The sequence below is a fragment of the Scardinius erythrophthalmus genome, assembly GCF_964197995.2.
Source record: "Scardinius erythrophthalmus genome assembly, chromosome: 10".
NCBI lineage: Eukaryota > Metazoa > Chordata > Actinopteri > Cypriniformes > Leuciscidae > Scardinius > Scardinius erythrophthalmus.
The window spans coordinates 24,247,631-24,275,547 of NC_138230.1; the positions used below are offsets into that span (position 1 = coordinate 24,247,631).

General features: G+C 40.1%; 1 protein-coding gene across 8 annotated transcripts in view; it reads left to right on the forward strand.

Moving 5' to 3' along the window:
- The window catches only part of thrb (thyroid hormone receptor beta), a 252,796-nt gene that overhangs the window by 14,450 nt on the left and 210,429 nt on the right, over nucleotides 1-27,917 (forward strand). For 2 of the 8 annotated variants that reach the window (XM_081375851.1, XM_081375849.1), the window contains exon 2: nucleotides 23,591-23,685. The exons of the other annotated variants lie outside the window; for them this stretch is intronic. The gene's annotated coding sequence lies outside the window, so the exon portion shown is untranslated. The remainder of the gene's footprint in view (nucleotides 1-23,590; nucleotides 23,686-27,917) is intronic. 8 annotated transcript variants of the gene reach the window in all.

Sequence of the window (27,917 nt, forward strand, 5' to 3'; positions counted from 1 at the left end):
AAGTTTAGTAGATTATTTGCGCTTAATGAATGGTTAATGTCATGGTGCAATGAGCAGAAACTTCTCTTTGTAAATAATTGGAATCTGTTTTGGGAGCGTCCTAGGCTTTACCGTGCTGATGGCTTACACCCAAGCAGATTCGGATCGGATCTTCTGTCAGATAACATCTCCAAAATGTTAAATACCTTTTGACTAGTAACCAAAAGTCCAAATCATAGTCTCTGCTGCACCAATTTAACTGATATAAATAGTGTAGAACATTGCATAGAAACTGTGTCTATTCCTCGTTTAGTGAGATCAAATCATAAATCTACTGCAGGATCTAGAAAAAATCTAATTGTTATTAAACCAGAAAATGTTGCTATTGGTAATCAAAAACAATTTTTAAAGCTAGGTCTTCTAAACATTAGATCACTCACACCTAAGGCAGTTATTGTAAATGAAATAGTCACAGATAATAGCTTCGATGTACTTTGCCTTACTGAAACCTGGCTTAAACCAAATGATTATTTCAGTTTAAATGAGTCTACTCCAGCAGGATACTCCTATAAGCACGAGCCCCGTCTGATTGGTCGTGGCGGCGGTGTTGCAACAATCTATAGAGATTTTCTCAATGTTACTCTGAAAACGGGTTATAAGTTTATTTCATTTGAAGTACTTGTACTAAATGTTACGCTCTTAGATGTTCGAAAAACATCCCTATTATCTCTAGCCTTGGCTACCGTATATAGACCGCCTGGGCCTTACGCTGATTTCCTAAAAGAGTTTGCAGATTTTCTCTCAGACCTATTAGTTAACTTCGATAAAGCATTAATTGTTGGAGACTTTAATATCCATGTAGATAATCAAAATGATGCGTTAGGGGCTGCGTTTACAGATTTATTAAACTCCTTTGGGGTCAAGCAAAACATTACCGGACCGACTCATCGATTTAATCATACACTCGATTTAATTATATCACATGGAACCGATCCAACCGATATAGATATCATTCCACAAAGTGACGATGTCACTGACCATTACATGGTAACTTGCATATTACGTACTCCTGTAATATATCATGCTGCGCCGCGTTATCGATTAGGCAGAACAATCCTTCCATCCACCATAGATAATTTTTCAAACAGCTTATCGGATCTGTCTCAGCTGCTCAGTGAACCCAAACAAACAGATGAACTTGAGGAATTAACTAGCACTATGAGCACCATTCTCTCTGGATCATTGGATATTGTTGCGCCCATTAGATTAAAAAAGGTCAGAGAGAAAAGTAAAGCACCATGGTACAACAATACTACGCGTGTTCTAAAGAGAGAAACCCGTAATTTAGAGCGTAAATGGAAACAAACCAACTTAGAGGTCTTTAGAATCGCATGGAAAGACAGTATGTCACGTTATAAAAAGGCCCTTAAAGCGGCCAGGGCTGAGCATCTACGCAAACTAATAGAAAACAACCATAACAATCCTAAGTTCTTATTTAACACCGTGGCGAGACTAACAAATAAACAGATGTCTCCTGAACAAAATATTCCATTACAGTTTAGTAGTAATGATTTCATGAAGTTCTTCACTGAGAAAATAGAAAACATCAGAACCACAATTGTAAACGTTCAATCCTCAATCGCGCCTTATAATTCAGCCTCAATTATCACCCCGCAAGAACAATTACAGTGCTTTACAACTATAGAACAAAAAGAGTTAAATAAACTTTTTACTTCATCTAAAACAACAACATGTTTACTAGATCCTATACCAACTAAACTATTGAAAGAAGTGTTACCTGTAGTGGAAGAGCCTCTCCTCAATATTATTAACTCGTCTTTATCTTTAGGTCATGTTCCAAAAACATTTAAACTGGCAGTTATAAAACCTCTCATTAAGAAACCACAATTAGATCCGAATAATCTAGTAAATTATAGACCCATTTCAAATCTACCTTTTATGTCTAAAATACTAGAAAAAGTTGTGTCCGCTCAACTGGGCTCTTTCTTACAAGAAAATGACACCTATGAAAAGTTTCAGTCTGGGTTCAGGCCGCATCATAGCACTGAAACTGCGCTCCTTAAAATCACAAATGATTTACTTATAGCTTCTGACCAAGGCTGTATCTCAATATTAGTTTTACTTGATCTTAGTGCTGCGTTCGATACTATAGATCATACAATACTCTTAGATCGACTACAAAATTATACTGGTGTTCAAGGACAAGCATTAAGCTGGTTTAGATCGTATTTATCTGACCGCTACCATTTTGTTTATTTAAATGGAGAAAAATCTATCATAACTCCAGTAAACTATGGAGTGCCGCAGGGATCTGTGTTAGGCCCTCTATTATTCTCAATATATATGCTGCCACTTGGAAATATTATAAGGAAACATGGAATTAGTTTCCATTGTTATGCTGATGACACTCAAATCTATATTTCATCACGGCCAGATGAAAACGCTAAATTATCCAAATTGACAGAGTGTGTTAAAGATATAAAAGATTGGATGACGCATAATTTTCTTTTATTAAATCCAGACAAGACAGAGGTACTACTTATCGGTTCAAAAAACCACCCACAAAACCTCTCACAATACAACTTTAACATAGTAGGATGTCCTGTTACTTCATCCTCTACAGTAAAAGACCTGGGTGTTATATTAGACTGCAACCTGTCTTTTGAAAATCATATTTCATATGTTACAAGAACAGCCTTTTCCCGCCTTAGAAACATTGCTAAGCTACGTAATATGCTATCTGTTTCTGGTGCAGAAAAGTTAGTTCATGCATTCATGACCTCGAGACTAGATTACTGTAATGCGTTATTAGCCGGTTGTCCTGCATCCTCAATAAACAAGCTACAGTTAGTCCAAAATGCCGCCGCTAGAGTTCTAACTAGATCAAGAAAATATGATCATATAACACCGATTTTATCATCCCTACATTGGTTACCTATAAAGTCCCGTATTAATTACAAGGTATTGCTACTGACTTATAAAGCCCTAAACGGCTTAGCTCCAGTCTATTTAACGGATCTTCTATCGCCCTATAATCCATCGCGCTCTTTAAGGTCACTAAATTCGAGGCTTTTGGTCATACCTAGGATATCTAGGTCCACCAAAGGAGGGAGAGCATTTTCACATTTAGCACCAAAACTCTGGAATAGTCTTCCGGATACTGTTCGTTGCTCAGACTCGCTCTCCCAGTTTAAAACTAGATTAAAGACGCATCTCTTCAGCCAGGCATTCATATAATACTTTTAATCCTACAGTTAAATCCGACCTCTAGTTCATAAACGCCAGAGGAGAACTGGCCCCCGACTGAGCCCGGGTTCTCCCAAGGTTTTTTTTTCTCCATTAGGTCACCTGATGGAGTTTTTCGGTTCCTTGCCACTGTTGCCTTTGGCTTGCTCAGTTGGGGATATTTGGGGATATTTAATTTAATTAATCAATCAACGATACTATTGATCAGCATTACCAAACGTAGACGTTCCACTAGAAACAAACATTGATGTATTGTTCTAATTTATTACTGTGAAGCTGCTTTGATACAACCTGTGTTGTGAAAAGCGCTATATAAATAAACTTGACTTGACTTGACTTGACCATTATTCCTAAATTTAGTTCTTCCGATATGGACTTGAATCTTGAGGCAAAGCAAACAGACAAAGTCTTTTTAAAATTCAATGTTAGACCTGCATTTTGAAACCACACCGCCACAGTTTGCAGGTGTTTTGCCAGTTCATCAGAAACTGCATGCACATTTTTCCCACGTACATAAACCACTGCATCGTCTGCGTACATCTGAAATCCTGCTGTAGGACATGAGTCTGGCAGATCATTAATATACAGTGTAAAGAGTACTCCTGTATTAATTTTTAAGAATGTAGACATTTCATTATTGACCACGACACACTGATCTCTCTGTTCAAGATATGATTTAAACCACTGTAAAGTTAATGTTGTGAAGTTAAAGTTGGACAGTTTATTAATAAGGATGTCATGATTTAGTGTATCAAACGCCTTTTTGAGATCCAAAAAGACGGCGCCAACAATTTCTCCTCTATCTATTGCAAATTTGAGTTGTTCCATAAAGAAGCAGTTTGCAGTTTCGGTGGAGTATTGAGGACGGAAGCCAAATTGTAATGGGTGTAAAATGTTATTTGATTGTATAAACGCCATAAGCTGACCATACACAATTTTTTCTAACACCTTTGAAAATACAGGTAAGATGCTTACAGGCCGATAATTGCATGCCTGGTCAGGTGTTCCTGACTTAAATAATGGCACAACTTTTGCCTGTTTCCAAGGTGTAGAAAATTGTCCACTCTGAATAGACAAATTGATCAGGTGTGTCAGCGGCTTTACAAAAGTGTTTTTATTTCGTTTCAAAAAGACAGTATTTATGTGAAAAAGATCCTTACTATAGCTATTGTTAATTAAATGTATTGCTTCAAGCACTTTTGCTTCATTGGTCTGCTGAAGTGAGAATGAAGAGTATTGTTTTATTAATTGATGATTAGTGAATTTTAGTTGCTGTTCTGCATTAACTTGTTGCACCAGTTCTTCCACTGATGAAACAAAAAACTTATTAAATTCCAGTGCTATTTGTTTACTGTCCCTAATCTGCCTACCTCCAATTCTAAGCTCATGGATGTTCTTTGATTTGCCTGACGGTTTCACAATACCATTTATTTGCTTCCACATTATGAGAGGGCTTCCCTTGGCTTCTGTTATTGTTGTAATGTAATACTCCGCTTTTGCTTTTCTTAAATTTTTAGTGACTCGATTTCTAAGACTTTTAAAAATATTTATATCACTACTTAATTTGGTCTTAACAGATTTTTTCAGAGCCAAATCTCTTTCCTTCATTAGTTTTTTCAACTCCTCATTAATCCAATCCTCCTGATTGATGTATAACACAAGCATATCAGATAAAATTTTTTTTATTTTTATTTTTATTTTTTTTTGCACTGATAAGGAAAAAAACGAGCCTATCGCGCCGGCGCGATAGCCGACCTCAGGGGGTTAAATGACTGAAAAATGGGGAAAAAAAGAGCAGAGCTTCACCAAATTAGCTGAGCACATGTGCCATATTATTCTAAAGAAGCGTGCAAACTTTTATGGAGATCGGGCCATCATTGGAGGTGTCACAGTTTAACCCTCTGAGGTCAACAATCGCGCCGGCGCGATAGGCTCGCTTTTTTTCAGTTCAGTTCAAAATAAATTAATTTTGCTCTGTTGACTTTGATATTACAAGCAAGTTTCATACATCAATCGATTCTGTTAAATGTGTATTATTTGTGTGTGTGCTCACAATAAAAACAAAGTGTTGTGCTTTTTGCCAAATAAAGAAAAATAAACGTGATGCGAGTTCTGCCTTCTCTCTGTCAGTTAAATCCATTCTGAAACGCGTCCGAAAATGAACTGTAACTCAGCGAATACTCAGTCAAACAGGCATACAGACACACAGGCATAAAGCTTGAATTCTCTTCTTTTAAATGAGGTAATTTATATAAAAAACAAATATTCTCATCTTGTGAAATCTGTATTAAAAGAGAGCGATTCCAGTCGAGCTCATTAGAGCTAATTCAAATGTAATGTGAACCCGCCCACGGAGAGCGCGTGCTATTCAAACGCAAATTACTGAGGCAAACCTGTGAACGCCCCCCATATCAGCTCGAGAAAACACAAGTTTAATCATATCATTGTAGCCTACGTGTTTACATCATCTGGCAGCGCTGTGAGGAATAATAATAATGGAGAATCTACCTCAGAGTTCGGGTATTGCGAGGAGCGAGGATCCGACTGAGTGAGGAAAACTGTAGTAAGTTTTTTTTTTCTTCTCAAGTTAATCGCGTTTCCGTGTGAATGAATGAACGGCAGCCACAGAGATGCGCGCTGTTTACCACAGCTCGCAAAAAGACAGTTTAAATTTAAATCGCCTTTCTGTGTGTGTGTGAATGAATGATGATGTTTGAGCAAAATGGATTGCTATACTGAGATGAGTAAAAATCGACTGAAATATGTTGAAATAAAATGTAGGCTATTTGTATAAGCAACGTATTAAACTGCAAATTAACATTTATATGCCCTAATATTTCATAAAGACAACGTTACAGTCAGGCGTTTCTGTGTGTGAATGAATGTTTCGGTTTTAGCAAACTGTATTGCTATACTGAGTAAAAATCGACTGAAATATGTTGAAATAAAATGTATTTGTATAAGCAACGTATTAAACTGCAAATTAACATTTATATTTCTTATAATAAAAATGAAAGACCTATGTTACAGACATATGAAAGACAACATTTCGTTGATTAGTTTTGGATAGATTATACATTTTTACTGTAAAATATCTGCCACCTCAAATAAGCTTTTGTTTGCCAATTTTTGCTCATATGTTAAATATAGTATGTTTTGTCAAAAATAATCAAATAATCAATCAAATCCTTAACTTTGAAATATGTATGATAAAATGCATACTTTAGTTTTTACAAAGAAAGATTACACTTGAATTGTTGTTGTAATTGTAACCTTTTTAATTAAAAAAAAGATATTTACAAGGTAGATGTAAACAAACTATTAAAAGGTAAATATAACCCTTTTCTTTAAATAATTTTTATTGTGTTTTATTAGTGACAAATTTGGGGAGAGGATAAATATTCCAAAACTGAAAATACAGTATGAGAATTAACTGAACAATTACTAAACATGTTTTCCTTGGATATTATAGGCCAATTTGCAAGCACAATTTGTGGAAAAATAAAAAAGAATTGAGATGCTTCCAACTGTTGCTCTTGCATTCTTGTGGCTCAGTGACTCACCTGAATGAAAGGGTCATTAAGTATGTGGGCCCCATTGTCTCCTCAGGTGTGAACCACTAAATATGCATGATCGTTGACGCCCACTCGAATATTGCCTTTCCAAACAGAAAGTGCTTTGCAAAATTCAAATCAATGTATTGTGTTATGTGAATGATTAGGCAGGGTGATTTTCACATCATTTTGAAGAAAAAACACTAGGCGATGACATCCATTAGACAAAAGTATTATTGGCACATATTTAGTATGTGTTTTGTGGTCTTATTTCAGAAACTTTAGTTTTTAGTTTTTTCAATAACCACGCATAAACATTATTCTCTCAAAAATGCAGACATGTACATTCTTGTTGCTCACATATTATGGTAGCCCTGTTTGTGCTAAATAGTGTGTTTTTTTTTTTTGCCATTAATATGTTTATAAGCAACTGAAAAAAGCACAGATGTCAGGGATGTCAGAACATCTCAAGGACCCCAAAAACACCTTAGACCCCAGAGGGTTTAAAGGTAAAAAAAAAAAAATCACCACATTTCCATGATAAATGAGCTAAAAGGGCAAAAAACGTACTTTTTCTCCGAGGCACATGTTAAAAGGCTTGATAAAGTTTTTGGAACGCAGCAGCGCAAGCGACAAGTGCCTAGACCCTATAGTTTTTTTTTTAGAGGCCTTTTTGTGGCCCTTTTTTAGGCACTTATTAGGGGTTCAAGCACAAAGTGCTGAAACCCTATTGTTATTGTTAATTTTCCCATGATGCAACATTCAGACATAAAACTGATCGGGCAGACCAAACCGTAAGTCGTGGAGACTTGAAACTTTGGGGGCTGATAGTACTCACACCGCCTACAGCGTCACCAAGGCCCGCCCCGATCGGCCTGACGGGGGCGCTACAGCGGTCAAAAGTACGAAACGGCTCATAACTCAACCGTGAGGCGTAGGCTCAAGTGTCTTATATCGCTGGAATCCTTGGCTCGAGGCGGACCAGATGCATGCCTCGGATTTGCTCGGCCTTCGGGCGCCAATTTTGAGTAAATTGAGGTTTTTGAAAAACCTACTTTTGTGAACTACTCCTAGGTTTTTGGCCTGATCGGAACCAAACCAGTGCAGAAGTATTCTCTGGACAGTGATTATCAATAATCATTAAAAAAATTATTAATTTAAATTCACAGTCGCTAAGGGAAACCAAAATGTTTGATGGCACCAGGGCCACTTTTAGTAAAACAATTATAACTTGTGAATGGAAAGAGATATTTTCGCTAAACTCGAGACACATGTTCATGAGCTCAATCTGAGGTTACTTGAAAAAAATCTCGAAGATTGGCCAAGTGGTGGCGCTACAACATGAACAAAAGTCATGAAAATATCTATAAACGCACCCAACCGTTAGTCCTTTGAGATCCTGAATCCTTCCCGAGTCCAACGATACTAAACATGCCAGGTTTCGCCTTGTAGTTTGTGTATCATTGTCATTTAGCACTTAAAAAACTTGTGATTATCTTCGAAACCATTAGTCCGATCGAGACAAAAACAGCACAGGAAATTTGAAAACATAGGTCAATAGCTAAACATTAACACCCAAATGTCAAAATTATGAGAGGAACTGACAAAAATAAATAAATAAATAAATAAATAAATAAATAAATACAAAATTCAAATCATTGTCACCCATGGATTATTTTTATGCTCTCATAAATAGAAGTGTCTAAACTTCAAAACAAAATGAGATATTTACAACGAATTTGACAGACATGCATGGGCACACTTTGAGGACACTTAATAAAAGTGGTGGAGATCATCTGTCAAAAAAAAAAAAACTTTCCTCAGTAAATTGCCTGTATTTGCTGTAAATGGTATTTTCCAACAAATCTAAGTTTATTTGTTTATTTGGATCCCCATTAGCCACTACCTTGGCAGTGGCTACTCTTCCTGGGGTCCCAACAAGTAAAAAATACAAAACTACATTTAATCAGCAACAATAAAAAGTCAAGTCAATGAAACATACTAACCCAACATCCATTCCAAATTTCAAAACCAACAATTTACTATATATTTTGCCATTAAATGTTCCTTTAAATATTTTTTTAAAATGATTTTTTCTTGTAAAAATGTGTAATCAATGGTAAATCACTCCATATTTTCATTCCTCTATACATGTTTTGCAGTGGTTTTCGAAACAAGAAATAAATAAAAAACACCCCTTTTATGCATGCCTGGTGTACAAATTATGACTAGTACTACTATACAAAAGTTGAGAGTACAGGACATTAGGAACTCTAGACACAGAAATATTTATTATAAAATAAAGCAGAGAGACTATCCTTCACCAGTGCATTCTTAGTATATTAGCTCTTCTATAACAGTTTAAATTCAGTCTTGTCGCTCTGTTCTGTACAAATGTAATATTTCATGACATTTTTTTTTTTTTTTTACTTGATGCACTGGTTGCCACACCACTGGGAAATAACACTCGATTCATCCAATCACTGATTGTGCTGCAGTGATTGAAAACCCCTGAGAGCCAACAGTAGCGGCATATTCTTAAGGCCCGCCCACTGTTCTCGCCGGCGCTGCCGCTGTCGCTGTCAGCTGATGACAGAACAGATCAGATGAGACAGCAGCACGGAGCATTTCTCCAGAAACTCTTTGTATTAAATGATAATCATAATCTATTGGGAACTGTGATTGTGTGCACTTGGAAACTTGGATGCATCAACCTGGAGTGTTGTCGTGAGTGTTGAGAGAAAAAGGTGAAGTGGAAATCGGAGTAAAGATTTAGTGTATCCCAGAGTGATAATCTTTATTGAATAATCTTATTTAATTGAATATTGATGCAATCTCGTTTTGGTCAGTGACATTTTTTTTATCATATGTTATCTTATGACAGATATGTCCATTTCAGAAATGAGCTGATATGAGCTGAGTGTAGGCCGCACTCACAGCGCGAGCTGAACTAGTTAGCCGTGGGCTAAAGCTATCACGTGTAATAATGATCATTGTATCATGAGTTGAGACAATGAGTGTCGATGTGTTAAATAACTGCGAAAAGTTGGATTAATGTGTCATTTGAGATGCGCATGTATATCATTTGTTACTGAAATGTTGAGACAGAAATTAATTATTGTACGTTTGCCTTGTGTTTGCCAAGGCTGCATTTTCTTGTTCTCTGTTTTTTTCCCTATGTGAACGTTGTAGCGACTGGGCTATTTGAATCATTCGTTCGTTTGATTCTGAATTAACAAATTCGGACTCTCTGTGTTTTCTAAGCACATTCCTGCCCATAACGTTCTTTGCTAAGCTTATCAGAGCTCGTAACCTCCTGACTTCGAAATTACAAATCATACGCCAGGCTCCATAAAGACTGGAACAAATGGACTTTTACGACATTTTATTGCACCTTGGGGGAAAGGACAAGAGTTCACAAAAGCAGCCTGAATTCTGAATGACACACACACACACACATGCATACACACACACACACACACACACACACAAACATCTGTTGTGTTTACCTTAATATCCTTTTAATGTATGTAACTCAGACTTGTATCTGAACTTCCTGTATGTATGTGTGATTAATGTTGTTGTGATCGTATAGCTATGATCTTCGAGTGTTGGCTCTGAAATGTATTTTTCTCTGAAGAATCTTCTCCCAGTAGAATCGCATCCTGTAACCCGATATCATTGATAACAGGGGCGCAACATTCCAACGCACACACATTCCAAAACTCACAGATACACACACACATGCACATTACCATATACGGACTTCCACTGGTAAAATTTCATTTTAACAACTATTACAACTGTATAAAGCGTGTTCTGGGTGATTTGCATGTTCCCCAGAAGGATATTAGAGTAGTTGTGTTTTTGAATTACAGTAATGTAATCTTAAAGTGCCTTCGTGTCAACAAAATAATGTATCTCTATGTTGCTATCTTTGCCAGTATTCGTCCTTAGTATTGTTTGGATCCCCTCGGCATGACGAAGAAGATTTTTGATAAGAGACTGTGATAAACGTTATGGTTCCATGCGTTTTAATTCCCTGAGCATAATATCATATTTTGCCCCCTCGTGATTCCACACGAGGGTCGGGAAGCATTAACACACCCAGACGATCTTCCTGCTCGGAATGCCCTAAACTGATTCGTCATCCACGAAAAAGGAGGCGTACACAGGACACTGATAAAAAGTCCAAACCCTCCTTCTTCTCTCTCTCATTCCTACGCTCTTCTTCCTCCTCAAAAACACCAAGCCCGGACCGGCTTCGGCCTGCTTCTCTTTTATTCTCTTTTATTTCTTTCGTTTTCCTATTCGCCTCTGCTCATTCACGATCTGAATGAACTTAGCCTGAATCATTCCCGGCAACTTCACCTCAAAGAAAGACTCTTTGAAGCTCCCGCGCTCGCACGCGCGCCGGAAGACACAGCACGCGCACACCTCCCCTCAGACGACTCACGCTGCTTGAAAGACACGCAGAACCCTGCCTTCCTCCCTCACACACAGAGAACCATGTGCCATGCAAGTATCGATTATTGAATTGAACTTACAATGTGATTTCTTTGTTGTCTCTTACGGGTTACTGTCTGTGATTTTGCCATGCTGAGGTCATCTCGGTGATCTCTCTCATCCTGAACTTTAGTTTCACTTTCTCCCTTCCTCTCCCTCTCTCATCTGTTATCCGTTTAGTCTTGTATTTTGTTTACGTGTCCTGTACATACATATTTACTCGTGTAAATTGTAGAACTTGTATTCCTTAGTTCAATGTAGTATTAGTCTAATTATTAAATTCCATATGTCCTTGACTGACTCTGTTTTAATTGCCCATGTTACTTAGTCCCTGAAATGTTCGATCTTAGCTATATGCTTTATCTTGGTAGCCTACGATTTAAGTAAGCTAATTTTACAAACATAGAAAGTTGTCTTTTCAAGGCCTGGAAAAGATACTCTTTCTCGTGTTTGTAAGAAGGATAATTTTCCTTGAGAATTAAGTTAATCTTACGTTCAATTCAATGTTTGCTGGACAAACAGATTGTTTGATAACTAAATTAATTCCATTAAAGTTATCCCATAACTTCGAGCTGAAATAAGACTATTTGATGTATTAATGACGAACCATAACCCGTTATGGTAATCATTCATATATCAATCTAGTTCAGCTGCGATAAATTAATTTAACTGTAACATACAAAATATTAATCATATTCATGATTAATTATTAAAATTCCCTATAGATCATTTGAGCTAATATTAATATTAATGTACAACCCATTGTTGCTACAGTTGTGGTGGAGAACGCGACGCATTTCAAACTTTGTTTATGAGCAATAGTCAGTTTCAGTCTGTTTATATGGTTATTAATAATTTTTGCGCATTATGCCTAGACGATTTTAGCACTGTTAAATGCTACGTACACTGCAGTATTTAATATTACAAATGTCCTGTTAAGAGATGAAGAAATATCTCTGCAGTTGATACATTTCTAATATTTGTTTTAAATCGCTGTGAATGAAGAATTCTCACGTGCGTACTACCGGTATTAATAAATATGTTTCTAAAGCGAGATTCCTTTTTAAACATTTAGGCCTTGCAATGCATGCATGCTATCGTTATTGAATTCGTGGTTAGTCCAGTGATATTCAACAAAACGGTAAACTCCTGGTTAACATTGACCTAGCTAATCAATCGAAAACCTAAATACACAAATCATAAGGGCTATTTTGATAAATGTGTAATATGGGAGTCTAGCAACAGACGGAAAATTCCTGTTGCCCACATTTGAGTATTCGCGGCGAAGAAACCCCGCCATACTTTCCTGTGCAGTATTAATAGCACCAAAAGGTCCGCAGAGACCTCTGTCCTATTTGTGAGTGTTGCAGAAATCAGCGCGTGACGCGAGCTGAAAAGCTCTTAGCGTTTGAATCACATTAAAGTTGTGTAATTCCATTTACTAAACGCCAGAGGGCGCAAGTGGTTAGCAGCCTCAAATTACCCCTTTGCCCCCCTGATTTCCGCCTGCATGAGCGCAACAACGCCATCTCGTGGCCAGTTATCAGATAACGCTCTCTTTACGGCTGAATTCATTTCCCTGTGAATTAATGTTTAAACTCTAAATAACTATTCGCATTTATAGCTTTGCTCGTGCGATTATTATTTTGTGTTAGACAATTTTCCTGCTTTTGGACTGATACATTTACTCTGAGTTTGGTTCAAACAAGATTTGGATTAAAACTCAGATTAAATCTCAGCCATTCCCTTAGAGGAAACAACGGCACCTAGTGGCCGCCTCCCGCTAGGTCGGTCCACTCAGCTCTCTTTTCTCTCTTTACAAATCCTGTCGGGAATTGTTTACTTCCACTTTTCTCTTTTGATTATCTTAATAATTATTGATGAGACTTCACTGTTACCATTAATTATTATTGGATATTATTCTGAGTTTTCCTTTTACATGTTCTTTACATGCTCATTCAAATTTGATTTAAACTAGTTTGAATTTTAAATTTAAATTGAGTTGTGTATTCACCCACTGATATCCACTTGGAGGAAACAGCACCATCGTGTGGCCTTGTGGATACTAAGTCGGCATCACTATTTTCCTCCTTTCACTCTTTTATATCGGCTTTCTCTCCTGATTATTTTTATAAATAGGACTGATACTTTAGTGTATCTGGATTATTATAAGATATTCTGATTTTTACATTTCCTTACATGCTTATTTTAAATTTTAATTTAAACAAGTTTTGAATTTTTGATTTGAATTAAGTTTTCTGTTTGCCAGGTTGAGCACAGAGAGGGAGCACGCCCCCTTGTGGTGAAAACCCACTACTGCGGCCTGCCTCTTCTCCTGGGTTCATCCTGTCATTTCATTTTGATTTTATTTAAAAAAAAATAATTTCTATCATTTTATTTCTACTGTTATTCTTTTCCTTCTCTCTTTTGGGTTAGGTCATTTTGATAAGTGACGTTATCATAATCTCCTTTTGTTATAATTATTTAGTAAAACCTTTGACTCTTATTGCCACATAAATAATTAATCCATTTGGTTTAAACAAACTAGCCTTAATTCACTTTAAGTTTCACTTGTTTATCCTTTTGTGTATTTATAGGTGGCATTCACCAGAGCACTGTGGTGAGATGCAGTCATCTCGGGTTGGTTTCCGCGAGTGAGGTCATCTGTCCGACGCTACCTGGCACTGGCCGTGTGTCTCGGACTCTTCCGAATCTCGTACCTCCGGTTGTGGCACGCCACCCCGACATCAGCAATTTGGCCCGCCAAAAGGTTAAGTCAACGTCAGCGACACACAAGGCAATTTTGAGACAATCACTCGAACTGGGGTCTGCTGAAAGGACCACTCCGAAAGGAGAGTTCCGAGGAAAACTCAATCTTTCCGTGCCGTCTGATGATTGACACCTTGGCGTTGCCACTTTGTGTTTAAAGTCGGAAGTGGTTTGAGTGGGCACACCGTGGTACCGAGAGACGAGGTTGCCCGAGAGCACTGCGGTCAAGTGTTGGAGAACCGTCGGAGAGGTTGACCGAGCCACTGGTTCCCACCTGAGTGGCCTCAATTCACCGCAGGTAAACTAAATTTAGTAAAACCCATTCCACTTACTATAAGCCACAGAATATTAGATATCCCCCTGGGTACATTCTAGATGTTTGGCCCACCTTTCTCTCTTCTCTAAGCCATACCATCTTCCTAGGTTTCCTGCCCCGATAGCCCCCACTCACCTGTTGGTCTATCTTAAACCCTAGCAGTGGTAATAGCTTAGGTCTCTTTATCCTCTTGAACACGTACTGTGTTACTATTCTGTTTATTTTAATTTCAGACCTAGTCATCACTAGTGTTTTGTTGTACCTCAGTCTTTTCTATCCTTTGTTCGGTTGTGATTTGTTTCTTTCATTTTCACCTAGAGACAAGTAACCTATGAGAGCCACCAAGGAAGCTAAGTAATAGAGCGACAAACCAAGCAGCCGGTGTCATCACGTGACCCGCGAGGCTACTGCCTGTCAAATCTCTAGTTCGGGTCCTTCGCCCCAAGTCAATTGGCTCCGCTAACTGTCTAACTGTGCATCAGTTAGCCCAAAATTCTCATAAACGGCATAGGCCTTATGAGTATAGCTAATCAACCTTAGAACGAACTTGCATTGGTCTCTTTGTGTGTGTGCTGTGTTTTCTCTCGCCCACAGTGAAGCCAATATGTCCCGTGCATCCAGTCCCGCACTTAGCGACATGGCTGGAAGCGACAACGAGCACCTTCCTGCCCAAGGAAGCCAGTGACCTGCAGTATCTGAACCAAACGCAGCTGGACACTGAGCTGGACCAGCTGATGGCACAGGATCCTAGCCAGAGTTACACCCACAAAGAACTCGCCAGGATCACCGGGACCCTAGCTCACCTCCTCGTCGCCCAGGCACGGCTCAGCGAACGGAGCAACATCGACCTGGAGCAGCAAGCCGCAACGCTAAAGCTTCAAGCGGATGAGGCCTGGAAGGACCAGGCCCGTACCCAGAGTCGTCTAGATCAGCTCCTCCTCGAGACCCAGAACCAGCGCGAGAAAGAGGACGCCACAGATCCAGAACTACAGAAAGAAGTAGAAAGACTTCGAAATGCCCTGCAAGATCTGCGCCTCGACACAGACCAAAGAGAACAGTTGGAGAGAGAAACCAGAAAAGAACTCGACGAAAAACTCCAACAAAGTGACGCTCTCCTAGAGAGAGCCGAGACTGAACTAAAAGAAGCAGAAGCAAAAGCCAGGGCCTGCGAAAAACATTTGCAAACGGCCCGAGCTAAAATCGGCGAGCTTACTCTGCAGAGAGACGAGCTCCAAGATGAACTTGACACTGTCCATGCAGAACTGAGACAATCTTACAGAATGCAGAGTGGCTGGAACGGAGAAACACACATCACAGAGTTTCTCCCGGCCAGCCACCCCAACCCTTTCAGCCAAGAACCCAAAACTGAAAAGGGAGATGTAAGCCCACGGCTCAAGACATCACCAGCCAGCTTTCAAGAACACCTGTCAGCAGCAAAAGGGGGAGGACCCCTTCAGACATCCCATGCCACTAACCACGGCACGACCCCCCGAGAACTTGACAAGCTAGCTCGAAACATTCCTATGTTCGATCCAGATTCTGCAGAAGGTCGTGACGTTCATGCTTATTTAAAAGACATCGACTTTCACTTGCAAACTGTCGCCAACATGACAGCTTGGGACAATTTGTATCTGTTAAGAATAACGGCTAGCAGTGATGTTCGTAGCTTCCTAGACCGTCAACCTCAGCCTGTCAAAACGGACGTCCAACAATTACGGCAAGCTTTGATCCGTGAATTCTCTGATCCAGACTCCGATCAAGGTTTCTTCGCTGCTGTAGACCTCAAGCAAGGTCGGCGTGAACACCCCCAGACCTACTACAACCGACTCCGACAAGTCTTCTTCGGAGCACGGAATGAGCCCGGGATGGAACAGGACATCAACTTTAAGACTCTGTTCCTCAGAAACCTACATCCCACTTTAAGTTACCATTTGGGCGTGGCCGCGTGCCCACGTAGCATGTCTACACAACAGCTGCGAGAACTAGCCCATAAAGCCTACAACAAGCAAAAGACTATTTCTGAAAAGGCTGTGAAAAACCCCACGAGCTATTCTGTCTCTGAGCACTGCCCAGAGCTGACTTTAGAGGGAGCCCCACAACACCACAGTCACAGACTTTTTGACGGACAGTCAAAACCGTTCCACGCCAGCAGAGGGCAACACAATCGTGGGGGTGCTCGACCAAAGCACCAGAGCAACCGCTCTAAAAGATTCTGGGACCAGCATCACCCGCCGGCCAGAACACCAAGCCCCGACAGAGACTGGAACCACTCTCGACACGACATTGGTAAGCTCAATCCTGAGCCCACATCAGAAAAACACAGCGCAGCCACGTCTGAAACAGCAGAGATCCTGAGGGTGCTGAAAGAGCTTCTTTACAGAAAAACTCACAAGCAAGACAAGAAAGACCCAGACATCTTATGTCTAAGCATAAGAACTGAAATCAACACCCTGTCTGACCGCCATCTGACTGAGCCAAGCACCCCGAACACTGCTCGTCATCTACAGACCACAGAGCCAGCTGTCACATCACAAAGTGACAGCATCACCCAAGCTCCACAGCTGACAGCTACACAGCCTGAACGAGACAGCACAGTTCCTCACATCAGGTACCACAATCCCAAGGTACCAGGAAATGCTGTTTTGGCTACCTGCCTCCGCGGCGAGCTACACGAGACCGGTCCTAACCACCCATCATTCATCACACTTGCCATGCCAACATTCCTGGGCAACCTGATCGAAAAGGGGGTGGGCCGGAAACTCCATCTGAACATCACGTTGGAAAAGGCAGTGAGCATGGAAGCCCTGATCGACACAGGATCAGACATTACGGTGATCTCAAATGAACTTTTCAAAAGACTCCAATCTGAAGCTAAGAGACAAGATCAAACTCTTACACCTCAAACTTGTGAACTGAACGTACAGTCATACAGTCAACATGACATCCGGCTCGAACAGGTAGCCCACATTCACCTGACGATTGGTCCTTTGAGTCTAGTCCATCCCGTGTTCATCTCAAAAATTGACAATTTTCCGTTCCTCATCGGCAGAGACCTTCTAGATCGTTTTGAACCGTTACTGGACTTGAAACAGCTCAAAGTCTGGGCTCAAGTACGAGAACTTTGCCCCCTCCAGTCACAGCCAGACAGTCAGGTCACAAAGGTCACAGAGTTCATGGGAACTCCCACAGCCAGCCAAAAAGACACAGACTCAGCACCAACTGAAGGTTCGAATCCGCTACCCTGCACCTTACAGCCCACCAAAGACTTTGACACTTGCTGCCTCAATGTCATGACTGACCTGCAGCGACATGACCTCATTCAAGCCATTGCCAAGCCTGGTGCATTAAACAACAAGCTGTGGTCACTTTCAACCCACCCACCCACCCTAGAGGTTGAAAAGCTTACACACAGCATAAGAACTTTACAAACTCAACTGCCTACTTCAGAGCCGCTTACGCTGGCTCCGCTATTTGAAAAGACAACCATAATGGACATGCGGGCTTTTGTCAGCTACATAAAGACTTTCCTTATCCACCCTCACACGCCGTCTGACCTCACTACCAACCAGTGCCTCAGACCACTGCATGACACCACGCACATGCTGCGTGTACAGAACAACATTATGAGTTGTGCACCGATTGACATCACTATGCCAAGGCATGTAATGCCACGGCGCACAAAGGGGGATAAACTGCTAATGTTCGTCTATAACGCATCATCAGAATCAGAATCAGAATCAGAATCAGAATGAGCTTTATTCGCCAAGTGTGCACAAACACACAAGGAATTTTTTGTGGTTTTTACGGGAGCTCTTGGTACATACATACATATATGACATTAGAACAGGCATTTAAATGAGAACATAAATAAATAGAATAAACAATAATAATAGTTATAGTATACATCTGAAACAGTTATGTACAGATTTGTGCATTGTGTGTACAGCTCTATAAATAAAATTTGTATATGTATTTACACAAAAAAACCTCTTGCTTCTCTCTCAAGTACTGAATGAATTATACAGCAGGTGTTAATTGCTGTTTTAGCTGTTTAAGCTGGAGATAGCATGGGGGAAAAAACTGTTTTTGTGCCTAGATGTTCTAGTGCGCAGAGATCTGTAACGTCTGCCTGACGGCAGAAGTGCAAACAGGTTTTGGCCGGGGTGGGAGGGGTCTGTGATGATGTTCCCTGCCCGTTTCTTCACTCTGGCATTGTACAAGTCCTGAAGGTTGGGGAGGTGTACACCAATGATCCTTTCAGCTGTCCTAACAGTCCGTTGTAGTCTTCTTATATCTGATTTGCTGGCTGACCCAAACCAGACAGTTATAGAAGTGCACAGAACCGACTCAATAACAGCTGAGTAAAACTGAGTCATCTGCGCTTGTGGTAGGTTGAACTTTTTCAGTTGACGAAGGAAGTACAACCTCTGTTGGGCCTTTTTGACAATGGAGTCAATGTGATTGTCCCACTTCAGGTCCTGAGAGATCATGTGCTGCACACCGCAACACCAGAGACACTGACGAGACACTGAAGCAAGCGACAAGCCAACAGCAAGATGTGGCAAAACATGGGCCAAGGCGAACTAAACCCAGTCGCCGCCCACAAAGTAAAAAGACTGCCCTGTCCAATCAAAGACAACCCTTGCTGGCTTCTTCCTCCCCTTTCTCTCTCTCTCTCCCTGTTGTCTGTACCAGGTTGCTGCTGCGGTTCGCCATGCTGTACTGTCTGCCAACCAGAGGACAGCTGCCACCAAGAGAACGACCGAGACCCTAGATCACTGACGGCAGGACCTACCCCCAGCAAGTGCATGTTCGACTCATCCAGCCCCGCCCGGTCTACAGAGCACACCACCCCAGCTCCGTAGCCCAATACATCTGGACAAGTGTCCGACGGACAGAGGACTCCCTCTCTCACGCCGAGGCCAAGGTCGAACACATGTTCAACCAACTTGAGAAAGTGACTGTTGCACAATCGGGACTCCTAAGCACCAACCACCACTCCAGCCAGTTCCTGGGAGCATTGCTCGGAACCGGAGCTGCCGCCAGAACTCTGTTTAACATTGGTGTGTCCAGTGTAAATGCAGCGAACCAGACCGCAAACTCCATGAAGTCGCAGTTTACTGTCTTACAGAGTGACTTTGTCCAGACTCAGCTGGTTACAGTGCCAACGACAGACATGCTGTGGGAGGTTAGCTCCTCCAATGACAGCATAGCCACAGGTGTAATCCCACCATACCTGACACTAAGCCTGATGCTAACTGTGCTGGTTTCCGCCATCAACACGCCAGCTGACTTTCTACAAAAACACCTGGCCTACTCTCTGGGTAGCACCATCTCACTCTGCGTCGATCCCGAGCAGAGAGAAGTGGGCCTTCTCCTAAATCCGCCTATCATCGAGTCAAGCCAAGTCTACAGACTTAAAGACATTTGCAAGGTCAGGTTTTGGGAACGCAACACCCACATCAAGATACGCACTCCAGACGTGGTGGCCTACCACGACAGCGACATACAACCGTACTCAGCCCCAAACCTGCACCTGTGCACTATGACCAAAGACATTCATTATCTCTGCCCTGCCGAAGCTAAGCCTCACACACAAGTGACAGAGACGCAAGCAGAGATTGTAGGTGAAAGGTGGTCTGCTAACACACCTGTGCGCACAGCCGCTGTCACTCACGACCAGCATGACACAACCAGCCGTGTCAACATGCTCAACCAGGAAATGGGACTTCAAGTACTGAAAGGTGTCATCCTACACCTTGATGGCCTGACATGGTACCAGCTTCCCAGCAAAGAGTGCCAGACAGCACTGAAACTACCATCCTCCAAGAACTTCAACTTCACCTTGAATCCAGGACTGGAACTCTGGATTGAGAAAAGGGGGTCCCAACTCACCGACCCTGCTCCTGTCAACACAGCCCTCCGAGCACTGTCTCGACGACCCGTTCTGAACACTTCATCTGCGGTCCAAGCCGGGACCGCCGCCGACATTGGGCTGTGCACCTCTGCAGGTAATCAGCCACACCCTGACACCATGTTGGCCTCCATCCTGTACAGAAGACTCAACGAGATGCGATACAGCCAAGCTCACGAAAGCTGTGTCCAAAGGTTTCAGACGGAATCCCCGGAAAGGGGGTGTCAAGTCAGAGACCATGCCGAACCTCATCGAGCTGAATCCTCAGCTCCAAGATCCACCTGCTACACGACCATCATGATCCACCGGCTACACGACCATCATGATTCACCTGTCATCTGCCCATCGTGATGATTGCCGTCCGATGATGTCCACGCAGGGACTTCATCGGACGGAAAGGGGGACTGTAGCGACTGGGCTATTTGAATCATTCGTTCGTTTGATTCTGAAATTAACAAATTCGGACTCTCTGTGTTTTCTAAGCACATTCCTGCCCATAACGTTCTTTGCTAAGCTTATCAGAGCTCGTAACCTCCTGACTTCGAAATTACAAATCATACGCCAGGCTCCATAAAGACTGGAACAAATGGACTTTTACGACATTTTATTGCACCTTGGGGGAAAGGACAAGAGTTCACAAAAGCAGCCTGAATTCTGAATGACACACACACACACATACATACACACACACACACACACACACACACACAAACATCTGTTGTGTTTACCTTAATATCCTTTTAATGTATGTAACTCAGACTTGTATCTGAACTTCCTGTATGTATGTGTGATTAATGTTGTTGTGATCGTATAGCTATGATCTTCGAGTGTTGGCTCTGAAATGTATTTTTCTTTGAAGAATCTTCTCCCAGTAGAATCGCATCCTGTAACCCGATATCATTGATAACAGGGGCGCAACATTCCAACGCACACACATTCCAAAACTCACAGATACACACACACACGCACATTACCATATACGGACTTCCACTGGTAAAATTTCATTTTACCAACTATTACAACTGTATAAAGCGTGTTCTGGGTGATTTGCATGTTCCCCAGAAGGATATTAGAGTAGTTGTGTTTTTGAATTACAGTAATGTAATCTTAAAGTGCCTTCGTGTCAACAAAATAATGTATCTCTATGTTGCTATCTTTGCCAATATTCGTCCTTAGTATTGTTTGGATCCCCTCGGCATGACGAAGAAGATTTTTGATAAGAGACTGTGATAAACGTTATGGTTCCATGCGTTTTAATTCCCTGAGCATAATATCATATTTTGCCCCCTCGTGATTCCACACGAGGGTCGGGAAGCATTAACACACCCAGACGATCTTCCTGCTCGGAATGCCCTAAACTGATTCGTCATCCACGAAAAAGGAGGCGTACACAGGACACTGATAAAAAGTCCAAACCCTCCTTCTTCTCTCTCTCATTCCTACGCTCTTCTTCCTCCTCCAAAACCCAAGCCCGGACCGGCTTCGGCCTGCTTCTCTTTTATTCTCTTTTATTTCTTTCGTTTTCCTATTCGCCTCTGCTCATTCACGATCTGAATGAACTTAGCCTGAATCATTCCCGGCAACTTCAACTCAAAGAAAGACTCTTTGAAGCTCCTGCGCTCGCACGCGCGCCGGAAGACACAGCACGCGCACACCTCCCCTCAGACGACTCACGCTGCTTGAAAGACACGCAGAACCCTGCCTTCCTCCCTCACACACAGAGAACCATGTGCCATGCAAGTATCGATTATTGAATTGAACTTACAATGTGATTTCTTTGTTGTCTCTTACGGGTTACTGTCTGTGATTTTGCCATGCTGAGGTCATCTCGGTGATCTCTCTCATACTGAACTTTAGTTTCACTTTCTCCCTTCCTCTCCCTCTCTCATCTGTTATCCGTTTAGTCTTGTATTTTGTTTACGTGTCCTGTACATACATATTTACTTGTGTAAATTGTAGAACTTGTATTCCTTAGTTCAATGTAGTATTAGTCTAATTAATAAATTCCATATGTCCTTGACTGACTCTGTTTTAATTGCCCATGTTACTTAGTCCCTGAAATGTTCGATCGTAGCTATATGCTTTATCTTGGTAGCCTACGATTTAAGTAAGCTAATTTTACAAACATAGAAAGTTGTCTTTTCAAGGCCTGGAAAAGATACTCTTTCTCGTGTTTGTAAGAAGGATAATTTTCCTTGAGAATTAAGTTAATCTTACGTTCAATTCAATGTTTGCTGGACAAACAGATTGTTTGATAACTAAATTAATTCCATTAAAGTTATCCCATAACTTCGAGCTGAAATAAGACTATTTGATGTATTAATGACGAACCATAACCCGTTATGGTAATCATTCATATATCAATCTAGTTCAGCTGCGATAAATTAATTTAACTGTAACATACAAAATATTAATCATATTCATGATTAATTATTAAAATTCCCTATAGATCATTTGAGCTAATATTAATATTAATGTACAACCCATTGTTGCTACAACGTGATCGGCAAGTGTATCCTGTTTTGTGCCATAAATAATCCCATGAAGGTGAATCGTCTGCCTATTGAATGCAATTAAATATGCTCAAATGGCTAGCAGACCAGTGCCCATGGACCTGTTTCCCCTGTGAACCGTAATTTGAAACCATCAACTGGTAGGATAATTACAATTTTATTTTGTTTTTTGGACTCAAAGGACTTTGATTTGTGGAATTGATTGATTGTTTTTACTTCTGAAATGGAGAGACTTTGTTTTTTGTACTTTAACTGATCGAGAGAAGTTTGAACAGCTCTTTAAACTTAATCATTCATTGATCATTGATTCACGAACTCTGATCAGCTGAGTCGCTTGATTCATGAACTTTGTTCAACTTAATCAATTCATCTCTCCAGCATTTCCAATTCATATTGTTGAACATACAATTTTACTATAGAAAGATAAGGTGGTTTATTGGAAGGAATTATGAATCACATTGTGTTTTGAGTCAAATACAATATCCGATTACTACTGTTTCTTTCGTCAACGAAAATGATGACTAAATATCGTCGTCAACGAACCACGTGATGAAAACGAGACGCAACGTAAATTCTGGTCATGTGATAACTATAATTAAATGTATAATGCTAATAAAAACAAGAATGTGATTAACAAAATTTTCGTTGACCAAAACAAGACGAGACAAAATGTTATGACGTTATTTCGTCTTGTTTAGTTGCATTATTATTATTATTATTATTATTATTATTATTATTTTGCAGTATTTCTGTTTCCCGTGTCTCACTTCAGGGGCTGCATCAGGCGATGTCACTTCTTCAAGCCCCACTCGCGGCATTATTATAAGATGCAGATGCGGTGAGTTGGCGTAAACGACAACAAACAAAGTTAAGTATGATGCCCATTTCACACACACTCCGTATGCGGTGCAGGAGCAGCACGCACTATAGTGCTTTCACATATGCTGCGTTTGCAGTGCGTAACTGATCCACGTCTTTACCACAAACACATAATCTCTATTTTTTTATTTCAAATCCAGAAGTTATCAGCTACTTTTATTTAAAAAAAAAAAAAGTTTGTCAGCATTGCGATTCTCTTTGTACACAAATACTCTTTAATAGACGTAATTCACTTTTAAGCACAATTTAAACAATGTATTATTCAATGCACTAATTCTATATAGATTTATAAGCAAGTGGTAAAATATTTAGCCGTGTAGTTATATTAAAATCGCAAACATTTTAAATTAAAACTTAAAATTGACAAAAACAGCCGACTCTCATGCCTTTTCTTTTGCATTTAAATTTGATAAATCTGCTCATGCTGAACAACTTTGCCTCAAGAAGCATTGCTGTCAATCAAACCGTTCATTAATTATTCGTGAATATGTTAAAAACCTACTTTTGCGAACTAGTCCTAGGTTTTTTGCCCGATCGGAACCAGACCAGTGTAGGACAATTCTCTGGACTCTCAAGATCAATAATTATCAAAAAAAGTTGAACTTTTGCATTTGGATGGCTGTAATAGGGTCATTTATAAAATGGGCCAGGCAAAATACACTAAAAAGCCTATAAATCCTAAATGAAAACTCAGAACTTCACAAATATTGGTGAGCATATGTGACAACATCATTAACAAAATCATGCAACAACATTAGTATTAGTATTGACAGTTTGATCACATCATATATTTCAAATGTCTGTATCTACAACATAATGTGTGTGTGTGTGTAGTCTTAGGTTTCTGAATAAATTCTGAATCATCTGATTAATAGCTTACAAAGACTTTGTGAAATGTAGACCATTTGTGATCATAGACCATTCAAATATATTTTCATTATGACATATCCCAATAGCATTGAAAAAACAACAACAACATTTGTCTTTGTGTGTGTGTGTGTGTGTAAGCATGCATTATTGAGTTAACATGGAAACACTGGTTTGCTTTAGTGCAGAAAACTGGTAAAAATAATTAAATTTAAAGTCAAACTGAGCCAATAAGTGGTCTTCTAGTGCCCTCTACTGGCCATTCTACTTATGAAGTCTTTTCACTTGTGCTTTGTGCAAATCACTTATATAACAATAACTATTATAACAAAATCATATTTTGTCAGTGTTTATCACTTCATTTGCACTGACACTTCACATAATTGCTAGTAATGTGGTAAATCATGGTAAAGCATGCTAGAATCCTGGTAAATCATTCTAGAACGTGATATATCATGGTAAATCATGCTAGAGCAGGGTAAATCATGCTAGAATGTGGTATACCATGGTAAATGATGCTAGAACATGGTCTTTTCCATCTATGATGTCAGTGGTTACATGCTTGCTAAATAAAACTTTATAACTTTTGATGCTTTTGTGCTTAAAGTCCTTAACGGCGTTAACTGCTTGAACCCCGATAAATGCTGCTTGCAGCTTTAATTTATTTTATTTTTTTCCAAAGTTTTTGTCATTAAGAAATAAAATCTCGTGGGTGTTGGAATCGAGATCAAGCTTTTTTTAAAGATTAATCATGCAACTCTGCTGTCTTATACTCTCTCTCTGCGTTGATATCTGACACAAAGAGTATATGAGTAGGGAGAGGGCTTTTCGGTGCATTCATTACTTTATTAATATTCATGAAGTGATACGTTGCTATTGCAGGATAAGCTCCCAGTACTTCGCCCACACATCACACCAGAACCATTTTCGGAACCGAAACTTAGGAATGTCGCATGGTTCCGGTATTTAAAAAACAAACAAAAAAACACTACCAATACTGTATAAGAACCGATTCTCAGTTCTCAACCCTACTGCTGGGAGAGTTTAGATGAGACTTTAAATTTGTGCTGTTTTCCTCTCAATCACAGAAAAAGCACAATAAAAATGACAGCAGTGAGAAAACTACAGAAAGCATCTGATCACAGGAATACATGTTTACACCAGCTCTTCAATTTGACATTCCTCTTCATTAGAAGACCTTGCCCTAAAACACTCAGCCTGGCACCTTGCTGTAACCAATGGGGCCACACTTTCAGCTTCTTAACAGAAGGACGGATAATAAAAATAATGGGTTAAGCTTAGTTTTGCTATAGTTAGCTGTAGTTTCAGTTTTTAACCAGACTCTTCAAAGGTTTTGCAGAAGCCTCAATATTTCTATGTTAAATAATAATAAAAAAGTTTATGGTTAAATTGGTCTTGTGTTTTGATAATTACATCATGATTTGCTTGTAAAACATCTTAGACTATTGATGTTTGAGAGAAATCCTGAGTTCTCAGGTTATTGCTTCGATAGACTACATAAAGAAGCATTATGCTGTTTCTTCATCTTCAAATAAGTCTTTATAGAGTTATAGAATTACATCTTTGTTGTTGTGGCTGTAGATAATAGGGATGCATTAGAATACAATTTGTTGGCTTAAACTGAAAATTTAGACACACAAGCTAAACTTCTCATTTAAAATTTTCCCTTTTTTTGGAATAAATAATTTGGTTAAAATTGTGTTTTGGTTTTCCAAATCTGCATTGCATGTGTTGTTCAATGCAATATTGACTTTAAACAAACTCCACAAAAATGTAATATATTTTAATCGACATTCAATGCACAGAAAACGAATGATCTTAATCTCAAATTGGCTTTTGTGAAAACCATATTTATCTCAGCTCTTCAGGTGAACACTAGTCCCAAACAAATAGGCCTTTTTATCTCTTCTGGCCTAAAATCGCACATTATCTACACTTCATAGGGTCAGAATTTTTAGAACACTCTTTCCTCTTTAACAGCTGTAACATTGCCCCTGGCATACATGGAAGTGATTGCAACTTTGATAACACTGTTAACATGGCAACAAGTCCTACGCACACAGTTGTTTGCATGACTTTCTCTTGCCAGAGCAGGCCGCATGCCAGCAATCCCACTACCAACGTTCCGACAGCTGCTCAGATGCCTCAATTTGTGTGACTAATATGTACCCAAATGCAGAGGATTGTGCTTGCATCTGGATTTACATGTACTGCTGCTCTGCAGGTTTGATGTTAGAGAACAGCATTTTTTACAGCACAGTTCTGCAAACTGGAGAAACACTGTGCTTAACGATACTGTCAGAAGGCTTTTCAATCTACAAATTGGCGTCATTTACCATGGATTTACTGTAGTAACACTAACTGCACCATGGTATTGTGGCAGAAATGTGGGATATTCATACTGAATTTTATTATATGATTAATGTTGACATATTAAATGTATTAAAGGGGTAATGGAATATAATTACAGTATTTATTAGGATTAAGCTGTGGCATTTGTGCATTTATACTAAATGTATTTTATAGGGCTGCCACCTAATAATCGGCTAAACGTTAGTCAACTAGAAGAGGCTTAGTCGACCACGATTTTATTAGTCGGTGAGCCACATAAAAAAAATAAAAAATCCACAGGGAGTGGCGAAGTCACACAGTCTGTGAGGGACAGATCGTTAATGGCGGGTCCTTGTGGTAATTACAGTATGTCGTGCAGGAAATATCAGTGATAAATGGGATGGATGCAATAGGGAATGCAGTAAACTCAGTTTATTAGATAAACACTGGTGCAAACTGCAGGCATATAGCCAGTGAGTCTTTGGTGCAGAAAGTCATGGTGTCCTAGCAGCACTGATGCAGCAAACAATCAGTCCATAGCAAAAATCTGAAACCGTCAGAGCAGGAATAATCCAGACAGGAACAGGACTGAGGCACAAACTGAGGGCAGGAACACACGGCACGACAAACCCGAAACTTCTGACAACACCGAATAGAAAAGGCACAAGTTAATTAGTGTCGCGCTGATTAGGATCAGGTGTGTCCAATGATGACTCAGGCAGTGCTTGCACAGAGAGAGAGAGAGCAACAGAGAGAGACAGCTAGAGTGAGTCAGTGAACCTGATAACCATCCACCGACCTCAAATATGGCTTATTAATTGAAACATGTAGGTAGCAACTTTACATGGCCGCTCGCTCTAACGTTAACCTAGATAAATGTGCACTATTATTAGGCTCATATCCAAGTGTTTGAGTGGAGTGTGGAAACTGAAGTATAGTGCGCTTAATTGACCGTCCGTTAAAATACATCGTGGAGCAAAGAGAACACTGACAACGTAAGG